Source organism: Mus caroli, chromosome 6 (genome assembly GCF_900094665.2).
Source record: "Mus caroli chromosome 6, CAROLI_EIJ_v1.1, whole genome shotgun sequence".
Classification (NCBI taxonomy): Eukaryota; Metazoa; Chordata; class Mammalia; order Rodentia; family Muridae; genus Mus; species Mus caroli.
In genome coordinates, this window is record NC_034575.1 from 58,991,640 (window position 1) to 59,012,250 (window position 20,611).

General features: G+C 37.4%; 1 protein-coding gene across 5 annotated transcripts in view; it reads left to right on the plus strand.

Moving 5' to 3' along the window:
- The window catches only part of Grid2 (glutamate ionotropic receptor delta type subunit 2), a 1,450,739-nt gene that overhangs the window by 1,273,345 nt on the left and 156,783 nt on the right, over positions 1–20,611 (plus strand). The gene's annotated exons all lie outside the window — the stretch shown is intronic.

Genomic DNA, 20,611 nt, shown 5'->3' on the forward strand with positions numbered 1-20,611 from the left:
GAACACTCTCTGCAGGCAAGCTCTCCTCTTGCAGAGAAGGTTCACAGATATCTGGTGTTCGGACCTGCCTCCTGGCAGAAGATGAATGCTGGAAACAGGGCTTGTCTAAGAATCTATGTAGCTTCTGTAGTCCACACTCTCACCTGTGCAGACTTGTCTCGGCCAGATCCGGGAACCAAGATGGCTCCCCCAGGTGCTCTGGCAAAACCCTCCCGGACAGGGCAGACACTTCTCCTCTGGCAAGGAAGGTGCCTGGATGTCTGGAGCCCAAATGTGGTCTGCCTCAGAAGCTCTGTGGTTTCCACCTGTCCCAGAAGCTGTTAGCTTCTGTAGTCCACACTCTCACCTGTGCAGAATAGTCTCGGCAGAATCCAGGAACCCTAGTTAGCTATTTATAATATTCCTTTTTTAAATGTAATTCCTTTCTTAGAGATTTAAGTCTACTTTTATCTCATTACCATATTAAGTTCTTTTTTTTTTTAAACTCAAAGAAAAACTGTGTTACATTGTTTTGTTTTGTGGTATTCAGGACTGAGGATTTTGTTCAATAAGTGTCTGATTTGAAAGATCAGCTATATATTACCAGCAAAAAGTGATCTGTCTGGTTCTCAGATATTAGTTTCTAATAAATTAGATTTAATATATCATATTGACGTTTATAAGGCTGCTCTACATGCAACATCATTGATTTAATATTGATCTGGTTCATGGCTGGTGTGTTTAATTTAAAAATACTATGTCAGACTCAGTATTTAATGTTCTTGCCTTGATGATATTTTGGCTCAATGTTCAACTGTCTGATTTGATAAGAAATATATTGCTTTGAGGCACGGAAAAATTTTAAGAGAATATTATCAGTAACAGTAAGCAGATGTATTACTGTAGAGAAAGAATTATACTTAGTACAGAAATCTGAAGTGGTAATATGATCAAAAAGATACGGTAATTTTGTTTAGGTAAACAGAGTCTTCTTGACTGAATTTAATTAAATAAACAGCAATGAATAGGCATGTAAGCCTTCTCAAAGGTAAATATTTTTTAGCAAATTAAACATCGACTTTCTTGGGGCTTTCTTTGTATAAGAACTAACTTATGTGTTTTGGTAAGCTCCTACTTAATAAGTAAACAACGTGCTCCAGTTTACAGTTTTTATATATTTGCATTCTGAAAATCTCTAGCTTCAATATGTCACAATGAACACTCCAAGATCTAATTGATGGGGAGACTGACTGCAAGGTCCTCTGCAGTCTCCAAGTCTCCAAGTGTGCATTTAGAGTCAATGCATTTTAAACGTCTGTGCAATATCACTTTGCCTAACTTGCCAAGAGAATGAATTTTAATGTTTAGTTGTGATTCCTCTTTCCCTCCAGGAAAGCCCCTGTACTTCCCTGGCATCTTCCTCCACTGTTCATTATCCTTATCAGAGCAGTTACTCTAGTGAATCTCACTATCATGCAGCCCAGAACTCCCAAGACATTCTTCACTGATGATCCTCTTTTGACTCTCAAATTTGTTAGTGTGGGTTCATTCAGCTCTTTCTCTTTATTTTACATGCTAATATTCCTCTCTGCCTCAGTGAAAATCCTTGTTAGGTACTTACTTTAAAAGCCATATTTTAGTTCTTTGGTTCTTGGTATATTCTGAATCCACAGCTTTGTTTTGTGCTTAAATTTTCATCCATTGAATATAATTATATTTTACTATTTCAAATACAGTGTTACCTCTTGTGCATAGAGAGCTTTCTGTTCACTCTCCCTAACTCCATGGGATTTATGGCAATTTCTTAATAATACCCACAGGAAAGACTAAAAGATACTGATTTACTGAAGAGTTTGCGAGCCATCTATTGCTCTGTCTATCCTCCCACATATCCTGCAGGACAATTGTCTGAAGAAGGGGCTCTCATCAGCTATGGAAAGAAGCTCATTTAGGCTAAAGCTGTCCAATCAGAGAGCTGTTAGGTTTCACCCTTCCAGACCACACAGCTTGACTGCAGATTCATGACAGCAGTAGACCCCCATACCCTGCTGTCTGTGGTTGCTGCTTCCTGTTCCATGGGAACTGTTCTGCAGCTTCATGGGACTACTTAATCTCCTCCATACACAAGCATTTCCGTTAGCTCATAGTCTCTCTGTTCTTCCACTCACCCACTCCTTCCTTCCTTCCTTCCTTCCTTCCTTCCTTCCTTCCTTCCTCTCTCTCTCTCTCTCTCTCTCTCTCTCTCTCTCTCTCTCTCTGTCTCTCTCTCTCTCTCTCTCTCTCTCTCTCTCTCTCTCTCTCTCTCTCTCTCTCTCTCTCTCCTTTAATACTTGTTGTACTCTAATAAACATAGATGAATTTTTAAACCACAGCCTTGGAGGTTTATATTAGTACCTGCTGAAAAAATAATAATAATTTTCTGTCTTAAAGTTGTGTGTTTTTGTTTCTTTTACACCAAACTCCCCCTGATTAATCTTCCTTGTTCTCTAAGACCTAAATTAATCCTAAGTAATTTTCCCTTAAGAGAGCAATTATAATTATTGTTTGTGTTTGCATTTTAATGTGCTTGATATTTATTCATTTTAGTTCTTACCAAAATACATTCACCTTGAAAGCAGGGTAATAATATTAATGTCTAACAAAATCTAAATCTATCTTTCCCTTTGCCTTCATCCTTTTCATAACTTTTTGTTTCAGTTTCTATCTTATTCAAACAAAACTATCTCTCTCTTTCTCTGTGTCTCTGTGTCTCTGTCTCTGTCTCTCTGTCTCTGTCTCTGTCTCTGTCTCTGTCTCTCTCTCTCTCTCTCTCTCTCTCTCTCTCTGTGTGTGTGTGTGTGTGTGTGGGTGTGGGTGTGTGTGTCCCCGCATGTGTGTATAAGAATTAAGAATTATGTTAACTATGGATTCACAATGAGTGTACATTTTATTATTGTTGTTCATCACCACTAGGCACACAAAACTTATTCTAATTTTGTCACTAAATAATTCCAACCCTCTATATGCTTTCTACTTACATTTCTCAACAATAACATATACATTCTAAGGTAAAAATAATTTAATAAATAAATAGTGCTACAATATGTTACTCTCACTTTTACCCCAGCATTGCTAAGATCAGAGAATAATGCTATTTTTGTTCATTTCTGACACACAGCACTCTGATGTGTTGGAAGACAGTCCAGTTACAGCCATTGTGCTTAGATGGAGCTGAGTATGAACCTGTAGTACAGTTTGTAGCTTTAACATCTAATCTACTAGAGTACTCCTCATAGCTTATGAGATGAGAAAATGTTTAATCACTGTCACTAATGGAAACTTTTAAGCATAAGGAGATTTAAAAGTGTTTCACCTAAAATGTGGAGTTAGACCAGCCACTTCAGGTGTACTTCAAGTAAATAGATTACAAGTAAATTGCAGGCATTTATTGACGTGAAAAAGGCTTTTAGGTGATTGCATGCAAACAGTTTTATCATCACTGAAACTCCATGTAATTTTATTCTAAGTAAATTTCACTTTGGATTGCATCATGTAAGTTTGAGATAAAATAAACCTTACACACTAGCTTCCATCTGCTTCCATCAATCCACTGGAAAACAACATGATTATCCTCATACCAAATCAAAAAAGTATCTTCAGTTTGCATTGCTAGCCAAAGAAGACAGCAAATGGATATGACCTTTAGAACAGTGCAAGAAGAACGAAAATGTCTTCTCCACTGAACTCCTAGCCAACTTTACAGTCAGCTCAAGTCAACACCCCTCAAGAACTGTATGTAATCTTGGAATTCATTCTGTGAGCTCGTACCACAGGATGAAATTTGGGCTGCCAAAGCAACTGAAAATTAAGGAAATATCCAAAAATGGAAAACAGATCGCAGTTAGAAACCCAACAATGCTTTCAAGCCTCCTTCAAATGCTTAAATAATTCTCAGATATATGTATTCCTGATGAAGTCAGGAGATGCTGGAGAGCAATGGCTAGGGAGCCAAAGTTGATCATATAGTATTGCTCCCCAGAAGAGATTTGATTTTGAATTTTTGCAAATTAGATGGCTGGAAATGTGAGGTGACAGTAAAATTCCAGAAGAACTTGGGAAGGAAAGGCATCTTCACAAGTTCAACATCTTTAATCAAGGACAAACTTAGCACATTGGTGTCTACAAAACTTGTACACATTCTGTTTTTCAAAAATACTAATTAAATGTAAAAGGCAAGTCACACAATGAGATAAAACATTCACTATACATATATACAAATATATAAATGTAGATGCAGATATATTACAAAGAATTTTCTTCTCAAGATGTAAGGAACTAAAATCAATTAAAGTATATAATTGAAAATAAGGAAAACATTGAAAGAGCATCATTATAAATGAATATGAGTAAATAAACAATGAAAGATATATGTAATTTAATTATGTCAACACCATATTAAGAAAATATAAATTAAATCACTATAATTTGTATTCCATATTTTAAACTTCTATGTTTAAAAAGACAGCACAATAGGACCAAATATTATCAAAATGGAAGACCAAGAGCTTTCAGACTTTAATGCTGTAGATTGTATAAAACTACTTTCGAAATCTATTTATTAATTTTTCTGTAAAATATGGGCCTAGCCTCTGACAAGCCATTTCAGTCCCAAGTGTTTACCCAGAACACATTATTATTTCTTGCTTTATCCTGGATTTGGGCTTAGTTTGTCCTTGTTTTTCAAAACTCTTAAGACACATCATTAAGTTAATTATTTGTGATCTTTTTATTTATTTTTTAAATAAAAACACTTGGGAATATAAATCTCTCTCTTAAAACTGCTTTTAATTTAATGTGTCCCAGAAGTTTGGGGGGATGAAATGAGTGACTCCCTGGAAAAAATGCAAACTCAAGGGCCTTAGGTTTAGAGGCAGGCATTTGGGCGTTGACACAGCAGCAGAGGAAGAGGCCAGTCAGAAAAGGAGTTACACTGGGCTCATGAACAAACGTATGTGAGGGCCTCAGGTCAGGAGCTAGGCCCCAAAAAGGCAGATTTCAAACTGTAATAGAATCTTGATTATTCTTTTGGTGAATATGAGTACCTTCCACCTAGTTTTGGTTCACATTTTGTCTTGTCAGACAATAGAATAGTCATTGCTACTTGTTTCTTGTCCTTTGTTTGTTTGTTTGTTTGTTTGTTTGTTTGTTTTGGATATACCACTTTCCATCTTTTAACTATAAGGTGTTGTCCTTTGGATTAGGTGGGTTTCTTTAGAGGCAGCAAGAAGATGGATCTTGTTTTATAGTCCACTCTGCTAGCTTGTAAAATGGAAGCCACTAATATTAAAAATTACAAATGACAGGTTTCTCTTTATATTGTTAATTTGGTGGCATTTCCTTAGGTCTCCTTTAATTAATTGTCCTAATGTGTTTATTTTTCTGCTGTAGTCTTTTAGGTGTATTTATCCTTCTCTTCAACCCAGAGTACTTCTTGCATCCTATTGAGATCTCTTTGTGACATAAATTTCTCTAATCTGTTTTTGTCATGCACAGATTTATTTATTTTTCAAGAGGAGTGAGTGCGTGTGAGGGGGTTGTCTTTATGCTGGGTAGGATAATCTGGGTTGGCAGTAGTATACTCTCAGAGCTTTGAATGCATTTTTTCAAGCCTGTTCAGCTTTGAAAGTTTCAACCAAGGCTAGAGAGATGGCTTAGGGATTAAAAGTGCTCATTATTAAAATCAGCTTCAGTTTCTACTATCATACCAGATAACTCACAATTTCATATAACTCCAGTTCATTTGTAATGTTCAATAGTCTATGAGTAGGTGTTATTTCCAAAAAGCAACAAATTAACAATGGGAAAATGCCAAGTGCAGTCATTTCACACCTGCCATAGCAAGTGAGCTCACCAACACACCAATTTCTAGTCCCAGAGCTGATAGATTAATTTTTACTTCATTATAGAAGTTTTTTTCATTTGTTTTTTAGGGATATTGATTTGATATGGGCACTATATTTTCAGGATGGAGCAATAGTCAAAATTGAGTTTTCCTTTACCTCATCCTTCTGCAACTGCTCTAGCCTGCAGCAACCCATTCACCTAAATTGTTGATGGAATCATTCATTAAAAAATAAATATGGTTTCGTGCTCTTAGAGTACATGGAGATAATTATATCCACTTAAAATTAGATTGTTGTAAATTCAAGGCTATATATAACATTCTCACAATGGCTTGTATCAGATTAAAAGAAAATGCCTTCAATTTGATGTGCTAAATATGGTAGCTATTAGATTCTTGGGACTTTAAATTTAAGTGAAATAGGATTAAACAGATTCTTAATATTTTTTCAGGTAGTTTGGGAAAATACCCTGACCAAACAACTTCTGGGAAGAAAGATTTATTTTTAGTTTATGGTACAGCCCATCATAGTGTGGAAGTCAAGGCAGTTGGAGCTTGAAGCAGCTTGTTAAGAAGAACACAAGCTGGGCAGTGGTGGCGTATGCCTTTAATCCCAGCACTCGGGAGGCAGAGGCTGTCGGATTTCTGAGTTCGAGGCCAGCCTGGTCTACAGAGTGAGTTCCAGGACAGCCAGGGCTACACAAAGAAACCCAGTCTTGAAAAACCAAAAAAAAGTAGAACACAAAGGAAGTCATGATCCTGCCCACCTCCTTTTTTATTCTCATATATTTCACAATATCAGGAGGGAATAATACCACACACAATAGGTGGGTTTTCCCAGATCTTTCAACCCAATCAAGATAACCTCTTCACCCAAAACAAATCCAGAGGTCTAGCTCCCAGATTCTAGATTCTGTCAAGACAACAATTCACACTAACCATCAGAAATAGAATTAATAGGGCCGGGCATGGTGGCACACACCTTTAATCCCAGCACTCGGGAGGCAGAGGCAGGCAGATTTCTGAGTTTGAGGCCAGCCTCAAGTTCCAGGACAGCCAGGGCTATACAGAGAAACCCTGTCTCAAAAGACAAAAAATTAATTAATTTTTTAAAAAGGAATTAATAATGTTTCCTTAGTCACATTACTCTTCAATCAAATGCTAAGGAACCTTGAGGGTGGCTAGTGGTTACCATATTGGACAACAGAAACAGAACAATGTCATCATTTCAAAGTGTACTACTGAGCTGTGCTATCTAGCCTACACCTACATTAAATCAATCTTCTGAATTTGTGCTATTTCACAGATAGTAGTAACCCATCACATGTTTGCCCAATGATCTAGCATAATATTCTATTAGCACTTAGTAATTTCCAATATTTGAAGACTGACAGACTCAGACTGTTGAATTAGCAGAATTCAAGGAATTGATTCAACAGTAGTCATTCATCCTGTTTGAGGGCTAGACACTGGCGAAGTGATGGAAGGAGGTGAAAAGGAAGCAGTCTAGGCACACCAGTAGGTTGCAGTTACATGATGCTCAACAAAGCAAAGAAGGCGCTGTGATATAGTGACAGTATGACATAAGTAGAAAGCATAGCAATGCCACAAAGTCATGCAGAGGGACATGAACATAGCCTCGGGCCAAGAAAAGATCTCCAGGGAAACATCACGCTTGGGTTGAGAAGAAATTTACTGTATGCCATAAAGATAATAACCAGGATTGAATCAAAGAAAACTGAGCAGGAAAGCATTCTCTTCAAGGAGGAAAACAAATATTCAAGAGAAAAAAAGAAAAGAAAATCAGACACTTAAGGAATTAAATGAAAAATAAGAATAAGTGATATTAAAGAAGAAAGTGAATCCAATTAAAAGTAAAATCAAATTATTCTCATGAAGTTAAGGTATGTAATTTATTTTATGCTATAATTCCAAAGTAGTATTTCCATATCATACTTTCAAGATAGGCAGAGGGGCTTATGTGCAACCTGAGCACTCTAGAGGCTGAAGCAGGTGTTAACACTCACAGCAAAATTTAAAGAATGCAACAAAATGATATTGAGTTAATTTTATAAGACATCCCTAAAAATGTGATTTTTTACTAACATAGATTATCATTCAACAATTGTTAGTCAGTTGTCTATAGTCATGTGTTTGCATCCATATCCAATGTTCTTATATGCATAGATGTAACCACACATAGCATTTAGCCCATAATACTCTTACTGCTCTGCTTAGCTTTTTCCCATTTTCCCCTTCTTGACCTCCAGCCTCACTTTCTACATTAAAAGGTGATCAATAGGATATATTTTATTAGTCCATATTTTTATTAGTCCATATTTTTAACCTAAGCTTTCTAATAACACTCACATCTTTATACAATTTTGGGTTACTGTTGCTTTTAAAAGTAGGATTATATTTTGAATAATTTCTATGTCTTGCCTTTTCTTATTCTGTAAATACATAATAGAGACCATTTTGTGGCTCCCATAGCATGAAAAGATTCTTCTAAAAGTCCCATCATGTTTCATGGTGCATTATCATCCCTTGAGCAAAGATCATTACCACTGTGTCCAATTTAGTGCCACAGTAAACAGTGACACACTGAGTACCCTCTGCATTAATCTAATCCCACTGCCAGCCTCCCTACCCCTGGAATGCAACCTTAGGAATAGAATCAGTTGACCAAATCACCATTTGTATATTTTTTTAATTTGCATTGATGTAGATGTAGCTTTATGGGGGGAAAAGAAGTATATTCCACCAGCAATGTGAGAAAATGCACTCTTCCATGCATCCCCTCTAGCAATAAATGCTAAATGTCAGACCAATAGATCTAAAACAGTGGCCCACTGCCATTTCATCTGCTACTGGTATAACTACTGTTGTGTTTGAGCATTTTTTCAGTGCTTGCAGGGCATGTGCCTCTATTCTATTTTGAATTGCTTCTTTGGATGCTTTGGCTATCTTCCTTTCGCATCTACTATTCTTATCTACTTACAATACTCATTGTTGGTCTACTGCATTCTAATTCTGTTCTAAAATTTATCTATCAATTGTTAACTTTGAAATCTATTATCACAGAAATCTGTTTAAACCAATTCTATGTAAATAATGTAACTGTGTGTATCATTTCTGGATTTCACGGTACAAAATTCATTTTATACATACACTATATATACTCTTTTAGTTTTTCTTTCAATAAGGATTTTACATTTATTTGAACTGTTTAATCTTATTGTAAAAGTACTGTTTTAAGTATTAAAATAAATGAGTTCAGGAGCCAGGGGTGTAGTTCAAACTCAGTAGTGCTGTGCTTGCATAACATCCATGAGGCTCTGGGATAGGAGTGTAGCTCAGTAATACTGTACTTGCCAGACATGTATGAGACTCAGGATTCAAACCCCAACAATAAAAAAAAAAAAACAATAAAACAAAATATTTTAATTCCTGTCAACTATGCCAATAACCACTATTAACATATTAGCTAAACTTTTAGGAAAACAATTCAGAACACAGCTTCTTCAGACAAAAACCCATCCCAACAACATATAATATTTTACGTATGTGCCATGACTTTAACATAAAACATGAAAATATGCATTTGAAATGATATATTATTCTGTATTATTTATCTTTGCTGAAAATGTTAGTATTTAAGCAAAACAATAATAAGAGTATTGAACATCTTCAATTAATTACAATAGTAATAATGTGTAGCTTAAAACATATTTATATTTTTAATTATAAGTGATAATTTATAGTTACATAAATAATGTACATATGAAAACATTGTGATGATATAACTATATATCATTGTACAATATAAAATATAATAATATTTTAGTATGCTTTTTATGTCTGCTGATAAAATAGCTATTCTCAATCTTTTATATTTCTGAATTTGATGTGAGCATTTTTGTTTGCTTATTTGTTTCTAGACAGGGCCTCACTATATTGCTCTAGCTGTCATGGAATTTACTATGTAGACCAGACAGGCATTGAGTTCCCAGAGATCTGTCTGTCTTTGGATTAAAGGCATGAGCCACCAACCTGTTTTATAGGCATTTTTAAGACTCATAAATGTAAATTTTTGAAGGAAGAAATGAGTTAGATGAATACTAAATACATTCGATGGCAAGTAACAGTGGTATTTCCATTCTATCCCACACCCAGTCATATAAGTTTACATCTTTGTTTCAGTAACCTTTCTCTTGCTTGCTCTCCACATTTGTGACTTCTTCCTGTATTTTTTTAAATTATACACAGTTTTATTCATAATTCATATGGAAATAGATTATAGAAAAGAATTGACGTCAAATTAGCATTCCAGGTATATCAAGCCATGCTATTTTTATGTTTTATTCTAAATACCCAGGCATAATATTAAGTAGAAATGAAACAATCCAGTATCTTATGATCTCATGAGACAAACTCTGTTTTAAGATTATATATGTTGTGTTTTATAAAAATAAAGACAGAAACAATATGTTTCATGGATGTGAAGTCAGGTGTGGAGGAAGAGGGTGCCTCTATGCTGAGGCATCCCTTCCCCTTGAGGGACCAGCCACACAACGCTATAGTATAGAATAGAGTTTATTCAGGGCATGGGGAAGGGAGTTGAGGGAGTAGAGACAGAGAAAACACATGAGCATGGGGGGTGGGGTGGAGAGAGAGGGGGGAACAGGAGCTAGGGGACAGAGCAGGGGCAAGAAAGCAAGAGAGAGAGAGGAGGGGCAGCCCCTATTATAGTGAGTCATGCATACCTGACTTTTGCCAGGTAACTGTGGGGTGGAGCTTAGACAAAATGCCAACATTCCCCCATTTTGGTTTAATTAAAAAGGAAAAAATTGTATGCAATGGTGTCAGCGTTTGGAGGCTGATTATGGGATGGATCCCCGGATATGGCAGTCTCTAGATGGTCCATCCTTTCGTCTCAGCTCCAAACTTTCTCTCTGTAACTCCTTCCATGGTTGTTTTGTTCCCAATTCTAAGAAGGGGCAAAGTGTCCACACTTTGGTCTTCGTTGTTCTTGAGTTTCTTGTGTTTTGCAAATTGTATCTTGTATCTTGTGTTTTCTACATTTCTGGGCTAATATCCACTTATCAGTGAGTACACATCATGTGAGTTCTTTTGTGATTGGGTTACCTCACTCAGGATGATGCCCTCCAGGTCCAACCATTTGCCTAGGAATTTCATAAATTCAATCTTTTTAATAGCTGAGTAGTACTCCATTGTGTAAATGTACCACATTTTCTATATCCATTCCTCTGTTGAGGGGCATCTGGGTTGTTTCCAGCTTCTGGCTATTATAAATGAGGCTGCTATGCATACACTAGCAAGATTTTGCTGAAAGGACCCTGATATAGCTGTCTCTTGTGAGACTATGTGGGGATCTAGCAAACACAGAAGTGGATGCTCACAGTCAGCTATTGGATGGAACACAGGGCCCCCAATGGAGGAACTAGAGAAAGTACCCAAGGAGCTAAAGGGGTCTGCAACCCTATAGGTGGAACAACAATATGAACTAACCAGTACCTCAGAGCTCTTGACTCTAGCTGCATATGTATCAGAAGAGAGCCTAGTCGGCCATCATTGGGAAGAGAGGCCCATTGGTCTTGCAAACTTTATATGCCTCAGTACAAGAGAACACCAGGACCAAGAAGTGGGAGTGGGTGGGTAGGGGAGTGGGAGGAGGGTATGGGGGACTTTTGGAATAGCATTGGAAATGTAAATGAAGAAAATAAATAATAAAAAAATAAATATTTTTTTTAGAAAGGAAAAAATTAAAAGGGGTAATGGTGGTACAGGAATAGGGTCATCATGATTTTTAGCTACTTCCTGCTGACTTTGAGGTGATGTGTCTCTAGGAAACTTAGAAAACTGGGTATGGGATGTTGGTCCAGTCTTGAAAGAGTTGGCTGCTTCCTTGCTGTCCAGGGTCTGTGAACCATTTGTGGACAGATCAGAATGAACACGTTCAGTAGAATAATAATCTAGGAGTCATATACCAAATTTAAATGACAGAGTTTCATCCATGGTCCACTATCTAAACAGTTCTTAGGTCCCCGTGGTCTTCATGGAAACTTGGGTAGAGTCAGTCAGGCTTTCAAGCCCAAAAGACAAAGAGCTTTTTCTCTGAGGGATAGATATGTGTGAAATGAGAAATGACCCACCTTGACTTAGGCAATATGAGACATTTGACTTTCAGGGTTCTGTACACAGTGTATACCAAGCCCTGGCAGTGGGTGAGGCAATGGTGCTGTTTCTCAGTGGTCAGTTGTCGCTGTGCATATATCTTCTCAGAGACCTTATGGGGTAACTGTCGGGCTTAGGGAGCCTCTGTCATAAGATTAAACATTTAATGATATGTTTACCAGATTTCTGACAAAGTTGAGAGTAGTATCTATTAAACATAATCAAATTACGGTTTCCCATCTTCAAATCTGCCCAGATCCTCCCCACCTCCCTACCCACCAAATGTGCATTCTTTCTTGTTCTCTCTCATTAGAAAACTAACAGGTATCTAGAAGAAGAGAGGAAAAGATTAAAATAAGATAAAACAAATCAAATGTAGGGACAGAAAAGCAAAGGACCAAGGAAAAATCACCATCAGAGACATACATTGGCACACACAAAAATCCCCTAAAATCACAAGATCAGAAACCATAAAATATAAAAGCAAAAGACCAGCTGGGGAGAGGGGTGAGAGAAAGAGGAAAAGGAAGAACAGGGGTAAAAGAAGAGGCAAAGAAGAGAGGAGAAAATGCAGAGGAGGAAGAGAAGGAGGAGGAAGAAAAAAAGGAGAAGGAGAAGAAACAAGCCCAGATGAAATATTATGAGATAAAAATACCTCCAAAAATACCACTGAGTTCATTTTGACTTGGACTTTTATTGAGGAACATGGGGCCTGCTCATAACAGTGGTTTGTATACCAATTTTTCATCATTTCTAAAGGAGCCCTGGAGACATATACATGTGCACATGCACTCATACAGACAATTTTACACATACAGAAGTAAATTGAATATATCTTGCAAAACTAAAACAAAATCATTAAAGCATTTACTTCTCAGAAAAACTGAAATATCACTAAAAGGATTCACATACAACAATAAAAGTTTAAGACAAGTATCATAAACAGAAAAAAAAAAATGAAGACATTTCAAAGTAGTTAAATGACCATGCATTTACAGGTCCTTCACAGAGTAAATTTAACCTATCTAAAAGACAGATCAATTGCTTTCATCCCTTCTGGCTTCTTTGCTTTGGTCAAAAAGCCTAACCAGAATTGCGATTATATTAACTAGATCAGATGACTAGTGTTTGCTAGTCTGATGTCTTGAGTGTCTCCACAAAACTTACTGGCCTTTGATAGTTTATGCATTTATAAAACAATCATCAGGTGGTGAAGGTTCAGACTTCATGAATAGATTAATACATTATAAGAGAAGTAAGTTAGTGAGTAATTTCCAGAGTGCCACTATTACAAAAGTCACCTCTGATTCTTGTATATCTTTTCTTCTTGTCCTTCACTGCCCTGGCTGTTACACTTTTTCTGCCCCCTCTTTCTTAGGCCCTGAAGGTACAGATATGGTGGAGACATCCCTTTCACTGTGAATGTTTCAAAGTCTCTTTCTTTGCATTATGCCTGACTGTATCTCTGTATTAGTTCACAACTGCAGCAAGAAAAAGCTTCTCTTTTGATAGCTCAGCAAGGCACCTATCTATGAGTTTAGTAGAATGGCCTTAGGAGTAATCTTATTGCCACAGCTTTTTGCTTGCTTGCTTGCTTGTTTGTTTGTTTGTTTGTTTGTTTGTTTGTTTAGGGGTGTTGTTTTTATTTTGTTTTTATTTTTATTTTAGAACAGTAGTATTTGTTTTTCCAACAGTTCCATGAGCTATCTAGTCTCAGGTTCTTAGGTCACACAAGCAGTGTCAGGTATGGGATATGTCTTGTGTCCTTGACCTTAAAACAAACCAGATTGCTTGATTATCCCACAAACTTTGTCCCACCACTGTTCTAGGTTCTCTTGCAAGAAGGACAGCATTGTAGATCAAAACCTCTCTCTTGTCATCCAACATGAAATCCCCTGTGACTTATGTCTCTTCCAAGCCTAGTTTCCTTGAGATTGATAACATCCAACTAAACGTGCATGCTCTTTGTGAAAATAAAGCTTGAGTGTCAAAACAGTGTATACTTCACCCAATAGGAAGACCGGGGCTTAATCTTGGAAAGATTTGTCCCCAGCTCTCCATAGCGCTGTCACAGGCTCTCTCCAGAACACCAGTCACAGCCTTGGTCTCCTTAAACTCATGTGTGTTAAACATGTTGAAGATGCCTGTCTCTATAAGCACTCTGCGTCACTTCACTGACAATGTAGGTCCAATATGGTTATAAAGCAGGAAAGTAATTTCAACTGGTTTTCAAACAAGTTACAGTATAAAAGAACAGTTGCATATTAGTAAAGAAACTAATATACTCCTAACTTTACAAAACACTGTTATTTAATATTTTTGAAAGTGCTGACTGTTCACTGAGGTTTTGTCCCGATCTACATATAACATTGAACAATTCAAGGGTATCAGCTCATTCTTTGCCGGGCTTCCCATGACTTTTTTCACAAACATAATTAAACAAGTATAGAAAAGAATATTTTTGTTTTAATGTAATTCTTTTATGCTCTGTCATTTTCAATGTTTTTCTATCAGATAGAAGGACATTCTGTTGTCCTTTACCTCAAAGTTTAAGTCATAAACATTTTACCAACAGTCATTTCTGAATCTATTACATTTGTGAATTTAATACATGTTTGCAAAAGACACCCTTAAAAAGTTAGTGTTGACTTATTTTAAACATTCTCACATCTTGTTTATGAAAGTTATACCATATGATGACTATATCAAAGTAAACTTGAAATTTCAAAATAAAGTACGCAAAAATATGGTAGGCTAATAGTTGAAGCAGCAGTAAACAAAACCAAACCTGTGTATACGTGCGTGCGTGTGTGCCTCTGTGTGTGTGTGTGTGTGCCTCTGTGTGTGTATGTGTGTGCGTGTGTATGTGTGTGTGTCTCTGTGTGTGTGTGTGTGTGTGTGTTAAACCCTTAAATGTGGACCTGAACATGATTTACTGTGCTTTATAAGTTCAGAAATGATGAATGCTGCTAAATTACCTATTGGCCAGTAGTGGAAAAGGGCAGCCCCTAGGTCCATGTGTAATAAATATTAAAGCCTTCTCATCTTGAGGACTTATATGGGCAATGAATTACAAGGACCACTATAACATTAGTCTGGATTAATCATATCTCTGTGCCTGTAACTCACAAGTACTTCATGACTGCATCCACTATTGACCATTAGTTAAAACTATATTGAAGTTTGGTATACAAGTTAGAATTTATTTTGCTGACATTATACTCAGATATTTTAGTTTTAAAGTTTTCCATTCTGAGGCTTATTTTAATTGCTAAACATTTCCTCATCTCAATTGTGAGAATCAGAAAAGCATAGAGAGTAATGGTCCCATAGGGTTTTCCAATCACAAAAAGTAAACAGCCATCTTTCCCACAGTTTAACAAACACCGACTTTTTCTTTTAGAACCTCATTGCTTTTATCTTCGTAGTGTGATTATAGAACATCAAAGAAGCAGCATTTCACATCTTGTGTCACAATATATTATTTACATAAATGTTATTTCTCAAAGTCGATGCTCCATGCCTTAAAGGTGAAGACTGCTGTACCTCACCTGCATCTGCTTTCCTGTGGACAGTGTCTCCATGAAAGTGTGTCTGTAATATTCTGAAATGGCTGTAGCAGATGGAATTGAGCCTGGGTTCCGATGAGCCACTGGTCTCCATCAGTATAGCTTGCCGGAAGCTGGATCACTACATCTGTGACTTAGCTGCTTTAGATTCGGCTGGCTCAAAGTGTTGGAAATATCAAAGAAATTCATAGGAAAGAGCATTTTATGAATCTAAAGATGTCTTCTGTGCTATTTATCCTCATAAAAAAATAAATACTAGATGCAGTCTATAAGAAAACATTTTTTTCATTTTTTATTAGGTATTGGGGAACACCAGGGCCAAGAAGTGGGAGTGGGTGGGTAGGGGAGTGTGTGTGGGGGGAGGGTATGGGGGACTTTTGGGATAGCATTTGAAATGTAAAATAAGAAAATACCTAATAAGAAAATACCTAATAAGAAAATATTTTTATCTTGCTGTTTTTGCTTAAATGTAATCTTTCCAAAATTGTTCCCAGTGAATTTTCTTAATATAAGATTATGATTGCTATTTTCTGTGGATTTAGGTTTTGAAGTGAGCCTATAAAATATAGTAAACTAAAGCTGCATATAAGAATGGGTATTGATCTTTCAATTCATATCAAAGTTTGGTAGAATGGTAGATGGTAAGTGTAATTGCTTATAGTACGTGCTTCCATCCTGACCATGGAGGGTTAGTTAATAAACTACTGAGTGCTTTCTTCATCACTTTCTGATGGGAGCATTTAAATCAGAGCACAGGAACAAGGACAGTCCACAGAGGGAAAGAATGTGTCATCTTCCATTAAGCACTGAGGAGCATAAGTTTTCAAATATTTTTTCATTTTTCTCTTTACTGGGCCAGAAATGCAAATATTTGAGAAAATAATATTGAAAGTTTACATTTCCTCATCTGACAGGAAGAAACTTGCAAAAACAATGATTAGCTCAGTAGACTGTGCGTGAACAAGACGTGGTCTCCATAGACTATCTGTGTTTAATCAGCTAGGTACATAGATATGGAACTTAAATATTTGAATTTTTGTACAACTATTTCAGTTACCAGAATATTTGAGCAGACTGCCCTAGTTCCTCTCCAGGAAAATGAATTTCCTGTATGTTTCAACAGAAGCAGTGTATATTACAGTGCAATATGCTACACCCATTATGTAACTTGTCTCAATGATCCACCTATAAACAGATTAAGGAAAGGGATTCAAGACTTACATCACCCTCAAAAATTCAGCTTTAGATTCTTACAAGATGCACGAAGACTGCCAGCACACTTCTCAATGGAAAGTCCTTAAGCTGAACCTAAATCAATTCTGTGGCTATACTGTAGGAATCTAGCAATCTAACTCTCTCTGAGGGTTATCACCCTCGAATTGTTCCTCTGGAACTGCTTGAAGGCCTCTGTCCTAAGCATCAGAAGATATCAGTGTCCACCAACCACACAGGACTTGTTTTTAAATAGTATTCTTTTAAATTTGTATTTCATTGAAAATGGTTTTTTACATGCAATATATTCTTGTAACCGTTTCCTTTCCTCAAACTCCTCTGAGATCCTCCCCATATCTTTATTAAGGGAGAATTTCATACAATGTACGTATCATATTCATGATCCAATGACTTTTCCTATATCCTCACTACCTACCCTGTTGCAGGAAATATTATAAAAAGTGGCAGCTTCCCACACTATCACTGGCTACTCTCAAGCCCAGCGACCCCACTGCCTCAATGACTAGCACCAAGCAGAGACCACTCATCTCGCGGTTCTTTTGACGCATATTCTGTTCACATTCCCAGCTGTCCACCCTCTGTGGTCGGCAGTCCCAAATCCCAGTAGCCTGGTAAAATCAAAACTCTAGAGGCATGTAATTTATAAGTCAGATTTAAATCCGTAAATTCTCACCTCACAAAACGTCCACAGAATTTACTCAGAGATACTGATGTAAATTGCCCACCTAGATAAGATAAATTGTTCTGTAATTATCCATCCTTTATATGATATGCATAGCTACCTGTGGCTTTTTAAAGCCGTGTGGAATCTGGATCATCTTCCTCTACCTCCATCTTCCTTCCTCCCTCCTCCTTTCCTCCCTCTGTCTCAGTCTCTGAAACTCTTAGTTCTGCCTCCCTTTTCCCTATCCAATCACACAGGCTTCTTGTACTAATATTTAAATTGATTGGACAGGGAAAATTCTGCTACACACCTAACTTTTAGTTTTCTTCATTTTCCCCAATCAGGTCCAGTTTTTGGTACCCAACTAATCTTAGGAATGGGGCATACCCTGGACCATTGCTACCTACCAGGGTTCATATCATTGAAGAAAGATGTCTTTTCTTCTTCCAGAAGCTATCAAATGCCAAAAGAGCTTCAGCTAGTGGTGGGATTCTGTGCCCCCTCCATGCGAAGACATTGTCTGGCATGAGCTTTTGCAAATCTTGTGCATGCCATCGTAATTGCTGTGAGTTTGTCTGTTCAGCTCTCCTATGTGTCCAGAAAAGACTGTTTTCTGGAAGGTGCCCTCCTGTCTCGAGCTGTTATGTTGTTTTCCCCCTTCTTCCACGAAGTTTCCTGAGAGCTGGGAAAATGGCTGTGTCCAGTCAGAGCTGAGCATTTGACAGTCTTTTTTTCTCTGTACATTAACCAATGAGGGAAGGTGGGTTTGTCTCAAAGCTACTTCAAGAAAAGGCTTCTCTGATGAAGGGTGAGAGACAGACGGATCTGTGGGTATAGCAATAATTCATTAAATGTCTTTGTAAAATTACATTTATATAGTATTAAGTTCTCCCCCAAGGCCAAAGACCACAGGGTCTTAGCCCTGTGCTGGAAATGAATTTCATCTCATGGAGCAGGCAATAGATCCAATCAGGAAGTTATTGGTTACTCCCAAAACATCCATGTCACTATGCACAAATAGGCATATCCTGTCAGGCCAGTCATTATCATAACGTGCATAGTTTAAAGATCATGAGACCTTTGAAGGTTTCTTGTGTGTGTGTGTGTGTGTGTGTGTGTATGTGTGTGCATATGTACATCCAGTTACATGGTTGCAAGCCACATGAGCTTGGGTTCTCTGGAACAGCTGGAAGCATTTTTACCCCCTGAACTATCTCTTTGACCCCACTTCAATTTTTATTAAGTCCCTCTCCTTTGTAAGATACAGTTTTCCAGTACTTAATTAACACTGAACCAGCATCCCTTTTCCACTTTCTCCCTTTTCACGTAGATATGCATGTTCACTTTTCACGTAGATATGTATGGGGATGCACATGTGGATACATGTGCATGTGTGTGACATTCTGAGATCTGAAGTTGGTCTTGGGGATTTTCCTCCTGGGATCTGGGGATCTGATTCTTTGATCCTTTTGCTTGCATAGTAAGCAGTTTAGTCATTGAACAGTTTAGTCAGTGCCCTCTTTTCCTTTTAATAATAGTACATTCTTCTTTTAATATAAATAAACTAACTTAAGGGCTAGTTATTTATTCTATGAAGCCATTAAATTTTATCTTTACCTTTAATAGTTTTCTAGACAAACTATTGAGATATTTTTTGCAATTGCTTCTTTTATTCCTTTTTAAATTTTTAAATTTATCTTGTGAATATGAGTATTTTGCCCACATGCATGGCTGTGTGCCATGTGAATGCATAGTGCCCACAGAGTCCCTGAGTGTCAGATCCCCTTGGATTGGATTTACAGAAGGTCATAAGATAACATGTCCATGCTAGGAATCAAACCAATGCCTCTATAATGGTGGTTCTCAACTTGTGAGTTACAATCCTTTGCGGGGTCGGGGGTGGGGTGGGGTGGGAGGAGTGGGAGGCGGGTCCAAATGACCTTTTCACAGGGGTCACTCAAGTCCACAAGAAAATACAGCCATTTACATTATGATTCACAACAGTAGCAAACTTTCAGTTATCAAATACAAGTAAAAATAATTTTATGATTGGTGTCACTACAGCATGAGGAATTGTATTAAATGGTCTCGACATTAGTAAGGTTGAGGACCACTTCTCTTGAAAAGCAGCCCTGCTCTCCATCCCCTTCATAATAAAGTGTGCATTGGTGTTTTTTACTACTGTGACATTATATCTGAGAAAAAAAAATCTTCAGAGTAGGAGGATCATAGTTTTTCATGGGTTGCAGACCATGGCTGCTTGGCATTGTTGCATCTGGCCTGTATATGGGAAGGCAGAGAGCATCATGAGGGAAGGGTATGCAGAACAGAGGGGAGGTCTGTTCCTTACAGGTGGCAAGAAGCAGGGACAGAAAGGAAGGGCCCAAGGACAAGAAATGTCTTACAAATCAGTCAGCCTACTGCCAAGAATTATTCCCCAACTCCCAAGAGTCTATGCAGCTTTGATTCTGTCAATGAAGTAATCCACTGGTGAAGTCCATATTCACATGATCCATCCACCTCTAAACTGTACCACCATCTGCAGCCTTACATTCCACACATGACCTTTGTGGAGTTGGGGAGATAGGACAAATCCAAACCATAATGACAGGCTCCCATATGAATTATTGTTGAATGAAAAAAATCACTAAACTATATTCTAGAAGACCCACTATGAATTTGTGCTCCTGAATGTTGATACAGAAGATGGTAGAATAGTTTTCCTCGTTTTAATGACCATCAAGGAAAGGGGCTTCTTTGGAAGGGAAGATACGGCACAAAATAAAATTTTCTAATGCATGCTAACAAAACACTCAATAAAGACTTATTTAGGCACTAACTGTAAGAGATCCATAATAGTACTTGGAAAGCAATAAACTCAGTTGGACAAAGAAGACAGAGTGGAGATTTATGGATAGGGCAGTGTTAGTAATCTCTCCTGAATGTAAATTGGGAACATTTATGTAAAACATAGGTCATGAGGAAGCCATAGAGGGTGTAAAGAAATGTGTCCTAGTTTAGTCCTAGTAGCTGTTGCGGCCTGCCCGCAGTCCACAACACGAACGGTTCAACTGAGAATGGCAGTTC